Consider the following 16,568-nt stretch of genomic DNA (forward strand, 5'->3'; position numbering starts at 1 on the left):
ATAATGTCAAAGGCCGACGTCCGTAAGTCAACATAACGACGCATAACGTAAGTACAGGAGTAATGTTCTGCTTGCTAAATGACTGCCAAGATAGACGGGATACTAATGTGAAAATTCTTAATAGGCCACACCCCCATGTAAACGTGGCAGAGCAAGTAACACCCACGCACGTATACCGATGTAACGCTAGCACGTTGTCGTTACTGGATCCAACGACAAATATAATTAACATCCCCACGTGCATATCGGTACGGGTATCGCCAGGTATAAAAAGGGCCGTGCTGCACATGTGTTTTCAGTGCCATTCAGCGCCTCCTGTAGCAAGAAGTATTCTGCTGCTGAATCAACATGGAGAACATTGAGGACATTTTGCCCTTATAACACCAGCACACAGACAACAAAGAAACGTAATGGAGGCCAGTCGTGGAGTATGTACAAAACGCATGGTATTGGTGGATAGCTGTGAGGGCCTACATTGCAATTGAAAATAAGGAGAACTACTGTTAACATACATTTATATTTGTTATAATAATTTCTCTTTGTATGTCGACTTCCAAAATTTTTAATATCCATACAGTTTACTTTTCCTTGTATTTATGCATTTATTTGTTTTACATATGTCTTATTTGTGCTATTATTCTTACTTCATTTTATTAGTATAATGGTTTTTAGTTCATTGAATAAAAGTTATTTTTCAATTATATGTTTATTGTTTATAGCAATCATGATATATACACTGAAACATACAATAAAAATAAACATTTGTTATATAGATTAATTTTCAACTATATATTTGTTTGCATATGTTTTTTTAGTACTGATCATACACTTGACATTTTAAACGCAGAAGCAAATACATGCATTTCAATGTGGCTATATGCATTACTCCAGGCGTGGGAAGATTATTTCTTTGAATATTTTGAAATGGTTTATACCTTTATATAGGCCATTACCTGCAGTAGTGAAGAACAATTAATAATATGAAAGTACAGATTTTTTTATTTTTTATTTTAATATAATATACCTTCACTTCAATCCTTATTTTTGTTGTTATTCTTACTTCATTTTGTTACTTCCATGGTTTGTAGTTCATTGAATAGAAGTTACTTTCTATTATATGTTTATTGTTTATACTAGTGCTGATATATAGATGAAACATACAATAATACAAAAAAATAGATATTTGTTTCTATAAGTTAATTTACAACTATATAGTTGTTTGCATATGTCTTAATTGTGTGATTATTATTAGTTCATTTGTTACTTTGATGGTTTTAGTTCATTGAATAAAAAAGTTTTTAAATTATTTTTATTGCTTATACTAATGCTGAAATATTTACATGGAAACATACAATATTACAAAATATATACATTTGTTAGCTACACATACAAAAATAGATATAAAACTGAAGCCGCATCCGGTTCCATAAGCTGTTTTACACCCGGCAGCGCTGCCTCATCGTCTCAGGTCCTGGGGGCGAGGCGCTGTTGCCACTGCCCATGTTTCTGAATTGGGGACCCACGCTCTTTTTGGCAGGAACGGAAAGCAGCGTGGGACCACGCTCATTGTCCAGTAGGCGTGCAGACCGCTGCTTACGGATGCACCATATTGCGTGTGCAACCACGCAAAATGACGGATGACGTGAGCAGACACGTATCTTTTGAACATATCGAAACGTACGTAGCTCCCCACGCATGCTGGGATGATGCGTATCGACCTCCCGACCTTGCCCCGCATGTCCACGATCTTAAATAAGCATTACGGAACTTTTTTTAACTCATTTTACGTGGCTTTGCCAACTTTATTTCCATTCATGCGTGAACACCTGGGCTGATACCTGAATTGTGAACGGGGGCTTTAATGCCACACCTACATACGCTTTGTGTATGTACTCTTTACCAGTGGACAGGGGTACAGAAGGAAGTGTTTTGAAATATATGGTTGCAACGTTCAAATAGTGTTTTATGGGCCTTCTTATCTTCACACACACACACACACACACACACACACACACACACACACACACATATATATATATATATATATATATATATATATATATATATATATATATAGGTATATATAGTATTATACGTTTTTGGTAGGAACAGTTGGTCTCTCTGGTTATTTCATTCAATGTCATAACACGTTTTGTTCTCACCTTTTACAGGCACAGCCTTATTTCACCACTAGCAAACAACGGCACTCCAGCCAACGTTTAAGCTGACATGCTGAATGATCTAGCACACTGCTAAACACAAAGCAGCGCCAGAAACATCAGGGTTTCTTTCAACGTAATGTTAGAAAAAGTACCCCTGTTGCATTACAACATAAGTCGTACTGATTTGTTTGTCCGACCTTGTGCAGCTGTGGGTAGCTAAGCGCAAAATGATGACGAAAATTGCCAGATCGCCGCTACTTGACGTGTTCCTATGTTATTTCACTTGCTTTAGTAAGAATGCAACTTATTTTGCCGGCTGGCTGTCAAAGTGTAATTGACCTTTGAAGACTACACGACGGGGTAGAAAGTCAGTTACAGTTTAGTTACAGCCGGCCGACAAAATATTTAAATTCTTGTAAAGCAAGTAAAATAAAGTGGAAAACGTCAATTGCCATTGTCTAGCTCACCGGGGAACTACCGCTTAGAATTACCAATGTAAGTACTGTATTCGTGACAATGCTTGTATTGAATGTTTTGACATACATAGACGTACCGGTAAATGAAAATTAGCCTAGATTGCTGCAAAAATGCGTATATCATTTTACTATCGTTTCGGCTAAACAATGTTAAAATGGTGTATAGGCTAAAGGCTAATGTAGTACAGGTGAGGTAATCAGAAACTTTACAAAGACTTTGAGAAATTAACCGTCTTTTGCCCATATTTTTTATTTTGGTAGAGCAATATAGTAGCTCCGCGGTGGAGACGGCACTATAACTTGACTTTTTCTATAGTTTTTCGGTTGCTAATTATGAATTTACCTTTAATTTTTGACGCTCGAGTGTAATTAACCCCTGAAGTCAATCCAACAAGGGGTTTCCATATGCGATCTTGTACAAGACAGAGCACGGGAACGTCTGTTTCCGAACGGTTCATATGCCCGTCCGGCAAGTGCAATATTCTTAACGTTGGGTAATTACCGCCCACTCTCGCCTCTTTTAAACACGGCGAAGGGACATTACATTTGGCCGGCAACAAACAGATGCACCGCCAGTACCAGAACCCCAAAAAGTGTAGAAAAAACCAGTTGAAAGGTAAAAACAGGCACGGAGCTAATATATAGAATTACCTTTATTTTATTTTCGGGGTGGGACGAGGACTAAAAACAGCGTCCCATGGAGCTACTGCCAAGTTTATTACCAAGTACTAGGCTAGCTCCTTGGGGATGACCGTATAAACATTAACAAACGACAAATTTTTCATTAACTCGGCAATGTTCTCAGATTATCTCACTGTTAATACATTTTGTACACTCCTTTATTTTGTAGAACTGTGAGGTGGCCCTGCATCAGGCATTACCTTGGAAGTTGACTTTTCCTTTAGTGTTGTGGTTGCATATTAACAATTTACCTTTATTTTTTGGCAGTTGAATGTAATTAACCTGTGCCAGCAACATCTTCAAGTATAAAAATTGTGTAAAGAAAGGTCATAGTGATACTAAAGGTATATAATTCTTGCCGCTCCCGGTGAGCTAGACTGTGGCAATTGGCGTTTTTCTGTGTTCTTTTACTTGCTTTACAAGAATTTAAAGATGGAAATTTTGTGCCAGTTGTAACTAAACAGATTGACCTTTTGAAGACTACACGACTTAATTCCTAGCAGGGTCCTTCTGCATATAATAACTTTTTTCCAAGCCTGCCCCCACCTCCAAGCTGGCAATTCTAACAGTAAACACCTCTAGGTGCGTTATGTTGGTATTTTTAGGCTGTTTACTGGTTACCATTTTGCCGATTTATGGAGGTGGGGGCTTGCTGCAGAATGCTGCTTAGACCTAATGCTAAGGGCAATTCAAGTGGCGTATTCGTCTCAAAGTTCAATGACAGTTAGTTGGCAACAAAATATTACTTTAAATTTTGTAAAGCAACAAAAACAAAACAGAAACGTCAGTTGCCATAGTTTGAAGGTTAGAATTACCATACATAAACATAAAACACATGATGATAATTCTAGAGTCTAGTGTCATTTTGACCTTGAAATGGTTTTTTCAACAATTATAGGGCTTCTGGTACTGGCAGTGAGTTTGTTTGTTGTTGGCCGACTGTTGTTTGCCCCCACCTCTACTCAACAGTAAAGGGGGACTGTGGGAATTCGGGCTTTTGGGTGGGGGAGAACGCAGAAATGGAGCAGAAATGTCTATGTTGGGGAGGCGCCTTCTGGAGGGGAAAATGAGAGGGAGCCATTCGCCAACAGGAGGGTGTTAAATGCATTTCGCTATGTTTAGTACTGGCATCGGGGGGATGGAATGTCCCTTCGCCGTGTATAGTACTGGCCCAGGGGTTACCCATACGTTAACAAGTTATTGCACTTGCCGGACAGGATATGAACCGTTCCAAACAGATGTACCCATGCTCTGTCTTGTGAAGATCACGTATGGAAATCCCTTGTTGAATGGACTTCAGGGGTTAATTACAGGTTAATTACATTTGTGCGACAAAACTTTAAGATAAATCCATAATTAGCAACCAAAAAACTGTAGAAAAAGTCAAGTTAGAAGGAAATTGCCTCAGAGCTACTACTTAGATCTACCCACATGATGGCAGTAATTACACAGTACCTATATAAAGATTGTGCATCAAAGGTGAAAAATAATACGGATCATGGCTTTGACTAATAATCTATGCAATTTAATAAGAAAGCAAATTAAAAAAAAAAAAGAACTAAAGACTCCTATCCTGCAGGATACTGACGAGAAAACACAGAAAGACAATTATAAAATATAAGAAGCACCTTATTTTAACAACGTACAGGGGCCGCCAGAGATGGAATTATCCCTGTGGAGGGCTGTACATAAACCCAAACAAAGTAGAAGTGAAAGTGAAGTAATTAAAGGCTGTTTTTTTTGTATGATGGCCATCCTGGAATGCTATCGTGCATGCGCAGTCTTATAGGGACGTCGGTAAAAGTGGAGTTTCGCAGGCCGGCTCTGCCTCCTCAAGCAAATAACACTACCAAGCAATTGAGGTTAGGTTAGGGTGCGTTAGGTTAGTATAGTTCTTTAATAATAGGTTTCCTTAGCCAATCCCTTGAACATGGCTCCCTAATGACGTCATTTGCACGTGTGGAACCATTCCATAACAACAGCATGGCAGTACGTTTGGAGTTACCCTGTAGTTTTACCCTTTTTTATATTGTTTATCCAAAAAATTATATCATTAAAGGATGTCTTCATGTGGCGTTCTCTTTTACATTACTGAAGTGCCACTGTATTTTGATTTGCCAATATATGAACTATGTATTTTTCCGATTGCATAACTCGCATTTTATGCATTTCTGGCATAGATACAAAATGGTTTTTTGTACTCCCATCTGCTGATATACAACAGTTATCTATGGATTACAGGGGCTTGGGATTTATGAACCAAAAACAGGTGAAGTGAATCAACAGGATTGGGTATCATTTTACTTTACCACATTATTGAATTTTGGACTTAAAAATATCCTTTTCCTTAAAATATTTTCCTTAAAAATATTCTTTTTCCTTCAAACATTTCCCTTAAAAATATAATTTTCCCCCCAAAAATCTTTTCCATAAAAATATCTTTGTCTTAAAAAATGTCATATTCCTAAGTTACTCAATTATGGAACTGATACCCTGGGTTAGGTTAGGTGTGTTTGGGTAGGATGTTTACTACAAAACAAATGTCAGAATCTTCAAAGCATACATTAAAGCATAGGAAATTCACAGTCTATTTTTAAGTTCAAAATGCTGTAATGGTTTCAAGTAAAATTTTCTCAAAGGTATTATTTTACTTTAACTCAAGGTTGGAGTTTTTATGTTGTGATCTTAAGTTTCCTTAACATATTTATGAAAGTTGTGCTCATATCTTGCAAATTTACTGTTACTGAAATTTTTCCAGACAAATGTTGTTACCAACATCGATATTTTCCAAGGTGATTGTTATTATACAGTCGACCCCCGGGAATCATGGATGTGTACCACTACCCCCTGCGAATAGCGCAAACCTGTGAATACTTAAAACTCCTCCAAAACTGCTTATAACTGTCTGTTTTGATAGTTCAAAACACCATAAAACCCTCTAAAAATGCTTATACCTGAATATTTTAATAGTTTTATCATAAAAAATTGCATTTAATCACGAAAATGATTGGAAATACAGTAATTGTGAATGTTTCTCTATGAAAAATACTGCGAATGGGAGAATTTAATGTGAATAACATGTATATATGTTCCACAGAGAAATCCGGAAATAGATGAAACCACGAAACCGGAACTGCGAGTAGGTGGGGGTCCACTGTACTGTCGTGGGATTGAAGCTCATCAGATTTTGTTTCTCCGATTGCATCATAGGTAAGGATGCATTACATATTTTGGACTAATGTGGGGAAAATGCTGAAAAATTAGTTATTTTGTTATAAATTTCACAAATCAGGCCTATGTGGGATTTTGGAAATAAGGCATTGCATGAAAAAGTCAGCTTTGGTTCACCGTCATGGTGCCTGGTTCTGTTTGTGTTTTTGCTCCCTGAAATAATGTGGCTGAATCATTAACTCTTGTTTACCTTCTGGAACATTGTGTTTTACCTAATTGTCTCTAATGCCCCAATTGCAATTCTTCCATATATATGGAAGAATGGTGTGGTTAACCCTATGAAGAAGAAAAAAAGGTGATGTAATTTATTGGTTAGTGATTTCAGAGATACCTCCTTGGATGGTTCTCACCTTTTATCATGGCAGTTAACTTGATTTGTAAATTACTGGTTAACCCTCCACAGTCCGACACCCAGTGGCCTTCAACATCTAGGGAAGATCCTGTTCAGTCTGAAGATGTCAGTCCTACTGATAATTCTGATATAGGTTTAGGTAAGTCTATGGTGCCCTAGGTTAGGTTAGATGGGGATGGTTAGGTCGCAACCTTGTTTGCAGTGTCCTAGATTAGGTGGTGGTTTTGGGAGAAAACTCAGTGTGTGGGGTGGCCAAAGATCTAACCTAACTTAATATGCCAGGACCTTACCTAGGCCTAGACTCCCCATCTAACCTAAATTGAGGTGCTGTGTCCTTACTGACACTTCTTACCTAATCTTACCTAGCAAGTAGCCTTTGCCTAACCTGGGATATAGGGTTTTTAAGTAGCCCTAGACCTCCCACCTAACCCAACCTGACCTGAGCACCAGGTCCTCACCCCAGTGTGCGATGTTAGTGTACGATATTAACTTAATTCGAATCATAACTGTCAGACTGGTTAAAATCTTTCCCAGATGTTGAAGGCCGCAGAGTGAAGTGGGTACAGCTTACTAGTTGTTACAAAGAAATGCAGCTCTGGTTTGTAGGAAATTTCTGTGTAAAAAGAAACACAGAAAAATACAGATGAAAATGCTCAGTTTCATATAAGTAACTTATACCAAATAATTACTGTACATAGTTAATATATCAAGCTAATGTATCTACCTCACGCTGCAACTTTTTGAATTTAGTGCTTCTTTTTGTTTTATCTAGGTGACAGCCCTGCCCACTACCTGGGAACACAGGAACAACCTGGCAGCCATTACTCAATTTGTTTCTGCCGGTCGTAGTGTAAACATCGAGCCATTTGCGGCAGCTTTGTTGGATTTTTCCAGTTATTTCGTATTTGGTGAAATACAATTGTTTTGTTCTGGTTTCGTTCAGGCTATAAGCAGTTTACTGTTATAATTTTGATTAGCTTTCAACAGATTATTTAGAATTATGTTGGAATTTAGTAGTTCTAGTATTCACTTTTGCAGTGAGTTAGGCTGCAAGACTAGGCTAACTAAAACTTGCTATGATTCTTGTACGATCTGTACTAAATGTAGGAGGCAAGATTTTAGTATTGATAAGACCTTTAATGAATGTTCAGTGTGGGATAAAAACAGTGGAAGGTTCTTAAGTCTTTTTAGACAAGTTAGAGAGAGGTAGAAAGAGGAAAGCGGCTTCTGGAGCCGAAAAACGCTCTCTTTGTTTGGAGGCTACACTAAAACCTAGTTTAGAGGTTAGCTCTATTACTCTCCCTTCTAACCCTGTTCCTACTGTTTCTCCTTCTGCTGGCCCTCCTACTAATCAACCTTCTACTCCCGTGCCTGGCTCCCTTGCTTCCGATCCTAATGCCATCACCAGTCTCGAGTCTAGATTTGATAAGAAAATTATTCTAGTTGTAAGCACTGTTGTTGATCTGGGAGCTTCCCTTAAAGTGATTATGGAAAAAGTGCTTTCTGAAAACGTGCAAAGAGATAGTGCTGTGCAAGTGGAGGAGGTGGCTATTCATCCTGTCGATTCTCCTAGACCAAAGTCCCTGTCCTATTCTCCCAAACCTGGGAGAAGACATACCAAAAGTCCAAGGGAGGCCGATGGGGTTTGCCCATGGGTAGTCGCCCCTTCAGCCGCACCTGTTGTCCAGCACCAGGTGTCGGCAGACAGCCATTGGAAAGGCTTGTCCAGGGATATCCATCAGTTGTCCTCAAGTTCTTCCGATGACTACAGCATGGACAGGAAGCACCACAAACATTACCTGGACTCTTCCTGACCTCTTAAGCACCCTTTTGAAAACCTTGATCAGCATCCAGATCTGCTGCCTGTTAAGCGGTACAAGCAGCCTCTACACAATCCTAGACCTTCTTGCAGTTACTCTGTGGACCCTTATGTTCCTGCTCTGTCCATCAGCACCCACCTCTGTCTCCTTTGGACAGTCTGGAGACCTTCTCACCTGAATGCTCGACTTACGACCCTGAGCTCCCACACCTGGCTCCCAAGTGCCAGCGCCCGCTCATAAGCGCTCGACGACTCATCTAAGTGTCCGGAACCGTCTCCTCAGGGCCCAGTGCCCGCAACCAAGTGCCCAGTGCCCGCAGCTGAACTCCCAGCACCCACTCCCGGGCGCCCATCACCTGTTTCATCTTTTCAGAGGTCGTGGTCTCCTTTGCCTCCCCCAGTTAGACCTCCAGCGTTGTCTCCTTTGCCTGTGGACCCTGACGATCCTTCTCTGGTTCCTATTAAATGACAGTTTGCTCAAATTATGGATTTGCTGAAGAAAGCTCCCCCCGCTCTTAAGTCTTCTCAGGATAACAACCTGCCTCCAATTTCCACGGAAGAAGAGATCGACCAAAAACCTGCTTCTCCTTTGGCATATGCTGCTTATGCTGCCTTATTGCGGTACTTGATGGCAAATTTTTCCTCCTTTTTAGCCCCAGCTTCCCCGTCTTTGCCTGGTTCGATGTTTTTAATGAGGAACCAGCCAGATGACAGGACATGCCTCCCCAAGAGTCCTTTTATCCTCTTCTAGGAAGTCGTTTAAGGAGATGGGAGACTGGGTTTCTGCTAAAAGAGAACAGGGTAAAGCATCTTTCACTTTCCCTCCTCCTTGTCTAGTTCGCAGGTGGTACTGTAAAGTCTCCGCTCAACGGGTTTTCTATGGTGAACTTCCCATTTTCTACGGTGACTCCCCTACAAGCCTAGGTCAAGCCAAATAGCCACATTTTATTTATGTAAATACGTATCTGTTACTGATTTATTTATGCCTGTTTACTTTTTATATGTGTCAGAATATTATTGTGTCAGTTCTTGCATTTTGATCTTTTATGTTATTTGTGTTTGTCTGCCCGAATTAACATTGAGAGTAATTGACCTCAGGTCACCTGTATCCTATTGTATTCCTTTGTATGACGTCCGCATGCTGCTTTATAAGCGGCCTGCTTTCCTAATAAACCAGCAGTACATGTCCACCTGCTCATTATTTAGCACCTCTTAAAGTGGTGACCCCGGAGTGGTTCCTGGAGCCATTAGCTGATTCATAAGGCGACCTAGTCTTGGCTCTATGAACTACCCCACGCCCCTAACGGACTAAACACGGGACTTTAACAAAGTGTGCTGACTCTCGTCATCAGATCACCAGCGTCATTAGCGGACCCACACAGCGCACTCCCAAGCACGTGTTGACGTGAGTAACCCACTCTCAGTAAGAGGGCAATAGTGAGTATGGACGCGGACGTTCCCTCCCACATACAGTTAACTGCTAACTTCGTGGACTCGGACATCTCCCTCACGCCCTTCCCCACGCCAGGGCTTGCGTGCTCCTCCACACTGGTACCTGCTCCCCTCATGCTGCCCGTCCTGATGGAACAAAGTCCGCCCTCACCATGAAGCTGCTGCCCTTCACACATAGCAACCTGTCATCATGGCTCTACAGGGTCGAGGGGCAGTTCAGGCTGGCGGGACTTACCGACGAGGTGCTGCAGGCAGACGCCGTGATTAACGCCCTTCCGGAAGAGTTCTACAAGAAGCTCATCCCGTGGGTGTCTCCCGCATGTCCCGTCACCTATCCAAACCTGAAGGCCTTGCTCGTCGAGACCTGCTCCCTGCCGGCTCTGAGAGGGCTGCCCGCGCCCTTGATCTCGTGAACAACCCTCGACACAACCAGAACCTCCTGGAAACGTGGGGCATGATCCAGGACCTCCTCACCCTTCCCGAGACGGACAGCAGTGGCAGGCAGTTGGAGATAAGCTTGTCAAGGGAGGTCTTCCTCTATCAGCTCCTCCCGGAGGTCCGAACCCAGATCCTCGAGCCTTATACAATGCCGCTCGGGGACCTGATCAGGACGATGCAGCAACTGACGGACTCCACAAGGGCAGCGAAGCGGACATCCATGCCTGCACACCCCATCAGCTCCCTCCAGCCAGAGGAAAATGCGGAGGAGGAGATAAGCGCTATCACCAGGAGGCAGCCCTATCACCACAAGAAGCATCCACTGGGGCCTTGCTACTACCACCAGTGGTATGGCAAGGACGCCCGGAACTGCCAATCCCCCAGCTCTTTCGCCCATCCAAAAAACGGGGGAGGCGGCGGCCAACAGAACTGGCCGCCATGGCAGCAGAGGAACCCAGGAGCCCAAAACCAGTAGGTTTCTACGTCCGCAACACCATCTCCGACAGGATTATGCTGGTTGACACTGGGGCCGTTTGATCAGTGTTCCTGCCGTCCAGAGAGGACTGCAAACACCTGCCGGACCTGGCTGCCTTCCTGACAGCCGCCAACGGGTCCCCCATCCTCTCATATGGCACCAGGCTCCTGTTAATCTCCATCCTCGTCCGGAGGTACACTTGGAACTTCATAGTCGCGGACGTGAGGACCCCACTCCTGGACGCGGACTTCATCGCCCACTTTGGTCTGGCAGTCGACGTCGGTCACAAGCATCTATTGGATACCGACTCCTGCCAGTCCCTCCCCCTGGCGACGGGCCCCAGCGTGCCTGCCATCTGCTCTGTCCCCCCGCACCAATACGCCCAACTGCTGAAGGAGTTCCCTGACGTCTTCAAGCCCGAACTGTGCCAGGTGCCCGGGGCCCCTGCAAAGCACGGAATCTACCACTACATTAAGGCAAAGGGCCCCCCAATGCATGCAAAGTTCCGGAGGCTTCCCCCTTGGCGCCTTCAGGAGGCCAAGGACGCATTCGCCGAGATGGAGTGGATGGGCATATGCAGGAAGGCCTCCAGCCCATGGGCCTCTCCCCTCCACATGCTGCAGAAACCGGACGGCTCCTGGAGACCCTGCGGCGACTACAGGCGGCTCAGCCTCGCAACTGAACCAGGTCATTACCCCTCCCAAACATGCAAGATCTCACGGCCTCCTTTCACAAGGCCAAAATATTCTCTAAACTAGACCTTTTGAAGTCCTACTTCCAGGTACCAGTTGCTCCAGAGGACATCCCCAAAACCGCCATCATCACGCCCTTAGGGTCCTACGTCTTCGCCTTCTCCACCTTCAGCCTGAGGAATGTGGGCGTAACCTTTCAGAGACTGATGGACAACATCCTGAGGGACCTGAACTTCTGCATCTGTTATGTAGATGACATTCTGATTTTTTCCAGATCCCCCAAAGAGCACCTGCGGTACATCCGTAAGGTCCTGCAGCGCCTACAGGAGAACGGCCTCGTCTTCAGGTTTGATAAATGCACCTTCGGCGTCAAAAAAGCTGACTTCCTGGGCCACAAGATATCCCCGGAGGGCGTCTGTCCACTTGCATCAAAGGTCGCAGCTGTTACCAGGTTCTCCACCCCAACCTCCATCAGGGCCGTACAAGAATTCCTCGGGATGGTCAACTACTACAGGAGGTTCATCCCCGGGGTCGCGCACACCGTGGCCCCCCTCCCCGACAGAGATCCTGAAGGCCACCAAGTCCTTAGTTTGGGGACCCGACCAGCAGCCAGTGCCTTAAAAGTGAGACAGAAGTCCCGATGTACCTGAGCAACTCCCTATCAGTCACTTCTCCCAAAACAGGGACCTCCAATGCCCCCTTCAGCTGACTTTTACGCAGCAACATCACCTGTCTTGCTGGTCCCTGGATGCAAACTGGACATTTGCAAAAAGCCCCAGCCCATCGTCTTCTTCAGCAAGTTCAGCCCTGGTTAGTCCTGCAACAGCACCGCCGGACAGTGAACCAGTCTTGTGTCGCGTTTATGTCGGGTCTGAGTATTCCCTTCAAGTTCCTCCTGAGAAGAGATGATTTTGCCCTTCACAATTTGACTGAACTCCCAGTCGCTGGTCCACACCTTCAAAAAGCAGGGGACGCTCTAATGGTCTTAACAGGCAGCACGGCATCTCGCCAAATGATCCCAGGAGTATCACCTGCACAATCAAGATGGTCCTCCCGGGGCAGGAAGAACCCTGTAGCGGAAATATGTCCTCTCTAGGATCAAACTGTGGACAAAACGTGATCTTGCAGCTCGGGATCGACAATGAGGACCTGCCTGGGGAGCAGACCACCGACCCAGAGACTCCAGCCTACCAAGAGTACTTTTCCGCCATCAAATAATGAGCGTGGACGTTCATTTGGAAGGACATGCCCTCGCCCCAAATTAGCCAACACTGCTGTGCGATATAAGGTGACCCGCCAACCTACTCCCCTTGGTACCGCCACAAATAACACAAAGATCTGCAAAAATTGACGGACGTCATCCATGGGCTGTCCACCCCCCTCCGGCAGGTGGACGCGTAAAGCTGTTGGCAGAGAAGTTTGTCTAACCCCCAAGCGTGGTAACATCGATTGTCTGCTGGAAGGGCGCGACGGCCTGGGTGAGACAGTGCATCCAGTGCCAGACCAGCAAAGTGGGGCGGCTCACGGATTTTCTTTTTGGGGGGCTGGGCGAGTTTCCCTAGCCGGGAGGCGGTTCGTTTCCACATCCATGTAGGCGTGGTGTGGCCCCTTCCCCACCAGGCCAGCCGGCCAGATATCTCCTGACGGTCGTTGACCGCTCCACCAGGTGGCCTTCTGAAGCGATGCCCATGCAAGAAGGCCACAGCCAGTGTTGTCCTGTCGTGTGCGCCCGCTGAGGCCGACTGTGTCATCCAGCTGGGTCAGCTGGTTCGGTGTCCTGACCACGTAACCACCGATAGAAGGTCACTACTGCTCTTCCTGTCGAGCTGTCGGTCCACCCGGCACGCCTGCTGGGGACCTCTCCACACCACCACCACACCGGGGTTGTGGCAACCCGCAGCCAACGGATTGGTGGAGCGGTTCCACAGGTCCCTGAAGGCGTCCTCATGGCCTGCTGCACCGCCAGGATTGGAAGTACCAGCTGCCTTGGGTCCTCCTCGGGATGAGGACCGCCCATCGGGAGATATCTAGCCCCGCCAACGGCGGGCCTGGTCTACATGGATGTGAAAGTCTCAGCTGGAGCCCCCACCCCCATTTCGTGTGCCCCCGGCTGGTCTTGTCACTGGATGCGACGCTCACAACCTGACAGTCCAGAGGCTCCATGACACAGTCGGGAAGTTCACCCCAGTCAGAGGGCGTGGATGACGTCGACAGACAGAGACAACCAACGTTCACGCCTCGGCCTGTCCTCCACCACCCATCTTTGTCAGGAAACGATGCCGTCCGCCCGCCCTCTAACCAGACCTGCTACAAGGAGCCCTTCCACTTGCTGGGGATTGGAACACCAGCAGCGTCCGGGCTGGCTGTGCACGGAAGGACGATTGGGTGTCTGTGGCGACCGTCTCAAACCCACTCCCCCTGTTGGAGGAAGTGCGACGGTGATACCATGCAGCACCCTCCGGGAGGACTTGAGCCGCCCCGCAGCCAGCCCAACCCTGTCGAAGGTGCTGTGGCGGACTCACGTGGCTGCCCCTGAAGCACCATGGGCTGGGAGGCTCAGGGGACCGAGCCTGCAGCCAGCTGCTCCTGCTCACACTACAACCCCAGCTGACCTGGTGGGCCAGGAACCGGCGGGGCCTTCAACTGCCTGCTGCAGATACCTAGTTTAAACTGGATGTTACCCTTCGGATCTTGGGGGTTAGTATTGTAAAGACTCCGCTGAACCTCCTTTTTGACTCCGGTGACTTCCCCCCTGATGGAGGTTGAAGTCAGTCCTGGTAAATAGCCACATTTTATATGTCAAAATATATCTTGTGGCCAATTCTTGCATTTCGATCTTTTCAAACCTGTGTTATTTGTGTTTGCCTGTCCTTGCGGATGTAACATTTAGAGTATCTGACCTCAGAATGTCATCTACCTGTATCCATATTGCATTTCTTTGTATGACGTCTCTGACACATTCCGGCTTTGGATAAGCGGCCTGCTCTAATAAACCAGCAGTACATGTCCACCTGCTCCTTATTTAGCACCTCTTAAAGTACTTGTCTTTTGTGACTGGAGAGGGTCCTTCTTTGGGAGTTGCTGCCTTCTCCCAAGGGGATTTATCTGGTCTAATTGACTTGTCTCACTGTTCTGCTTTCTCGTTGCCAAGATCACGTTTTCGTCCACAGAACTGCATCATCTAGTCAAGGACATATTTAAAGTTTTTGATTGGGTTGTGGGTGCACTGGCCAAGAAAATCAAGGACCATCAAGATCTTGCTGTGGATATTGCCTGGGACTGGCTTGGGGTTTTGTCCTGTGTGGACAAAGCTGTTGGAGAGGGCTCTCTAGAGCTTTCTGCCCTCGATACTTTTGGGGCACTAAAGAAATGAGATCTCTGGTGCTGTTTTACTTCCAAGGGAGTTACCCAGACTCAAAAGTAAGCTTCGATGTTCTCGTCCCTGAACAAAAATCATCTCTTTCCTCAAGACACGGTGAAGGGAATAGCTTCAGACTTGCAGAAAGCGACACAAGACTGGTTGACCCAGTCTTCTCGGTGCCCCAAGGACTTGTCTTCTTTTCCTTCTAGGACCACCTCCCCCTTGGCAGCAACAGCCCTTTCTTGGAGAGAGTTCTCGAACACCATTTAGGTCCCTTGCAAATGTCCAGTTTGCATCCAGGACCAGCAAGAAGAGCTCTTCTAAGCCAGTGCAGTAAAAGTGAGACAGAAGTCCTTGATGTACCTGTAGGAGCCAGACTCCTAGAGTTTTGGGAGAAGTGACTGATAAGAGGAGCGTAGCCCTGGATTATCAATGTTTTGAAGGAGGGCTACGTCATCCCATTCTTGGAGGGCACCCCATCAGTCACCTCTCCCATCACATTGACAGCATACTCGGTAGGCTCCAAGAGACATTTGCCCCTTTTGGAGGAAGTTTCCTCCCCCATCCAGAAAAGGGCCATAGAGGAGGTTCAGAACACCTGCATGGAGGGGTTCTACAATCCTCCCCTTTTTGGTACCAAAAGCATTGGGGGTTGGAGACCAGTCCTTGATGTAAGCGCCCTCAATTGAAGACAAAGTTCAAGATGGAGACAAGCCAGTCAGTCCTTGCATCCATTCACCAGGGCAACTGGATGGTAACCCTTGGTATGCAAAATGCATATTTTCACATCCCAATTCATCCAGTTTCCAGAAAATATCTAAGTCCGTGTTTAGTCTTCCAAGTTCATGTTCATACCAGTTTCAGGCCCTTTGCCTCGGCTTTTGACAGTCCCTCAAGTGTTCACTTGAGTCCTGGCTCCTCTGTCGAAATAGCTCCACTTAGTAGGGACCAACGTCAGTCTTTACATAGATGACTGGCTTCTTTGACCCCTGTCGAAGGACAAGTGCATGGAGGAGACACACACAAGATGATTCTTCTGACCCAGAAACTAAGCCTGCTTATAAATCTTCAGAAGTCCCAGTTGATCCCTTCACAAGACATCCTTTATCTGGGGATGATACTGAACTCTCGGGTTTTTCAGGCTTTTCTGTCCCCCAGGAGGATACCCAGCTGCCTTCAGACAGTCTGGAATTTTCTAGCCCTTTCGTCTAGTTTGGCTCAACAATAGATGAGCCTATTGGGGACTCTGGCCTCCATAGAAATGTTCGCCAGACTGGGCAGATTACATATGAGAGTTCTCTAGTTTTACCTGATGGCCAGCTGGAACAGAAAGACAGCCAGACAGTCACGTTTTTCTGATCACCCCGGAGATCAAATTGGACCTGCAGTGGTGGCTGTCAGAAAGGAAGTCCCTTCATCCTTTGAGCCC

The 16,568-nt window shown here is 45.6% G+C and overlaps 1 long non-coding RNA gene across 1 annotated transcript in view; it reads left to right on the plus strand.

Annotated features, from left to right (window-relative positions):
- The first annotated feature begins 2,271 nt into the window (after positions 1-2,271).
- The window catches only part of LOC136835341 (uncharacterized), a 35,958-nt gene continuing 21,661 nt past the window's right edge, over positions 2,272-16,568 (plus strand). Inside the window, exons 1-2 of the long non-coding RNA XR_010852110.1 lie at positions 2,272-2,657; positions 6,417-6,529. This is a non-coding gene — a long non-coding RNA (uncharacterized lncRNA). The remainder of the gene's footprint in view (positions 2,658-6,416; positions 6,530-16,568) is intronic.

The sequence above is a fragment of the Macrobrachium rosenbergii genome, chromosome 55 (assembly GCF_040412425.1).
Source record: "Macrobrachium rosenbergii isolate ZJJX-2024 chromosome 55, ASM4041242v1, whole genome shotgun sequence".
Taxonomy (NCBI): Eukaryota; Metazoa; Arthropoda; class Malacostraca; order Decapoda; family Palaemonidae; genus Macrobrachium; species Macrobrachium rosenbergii.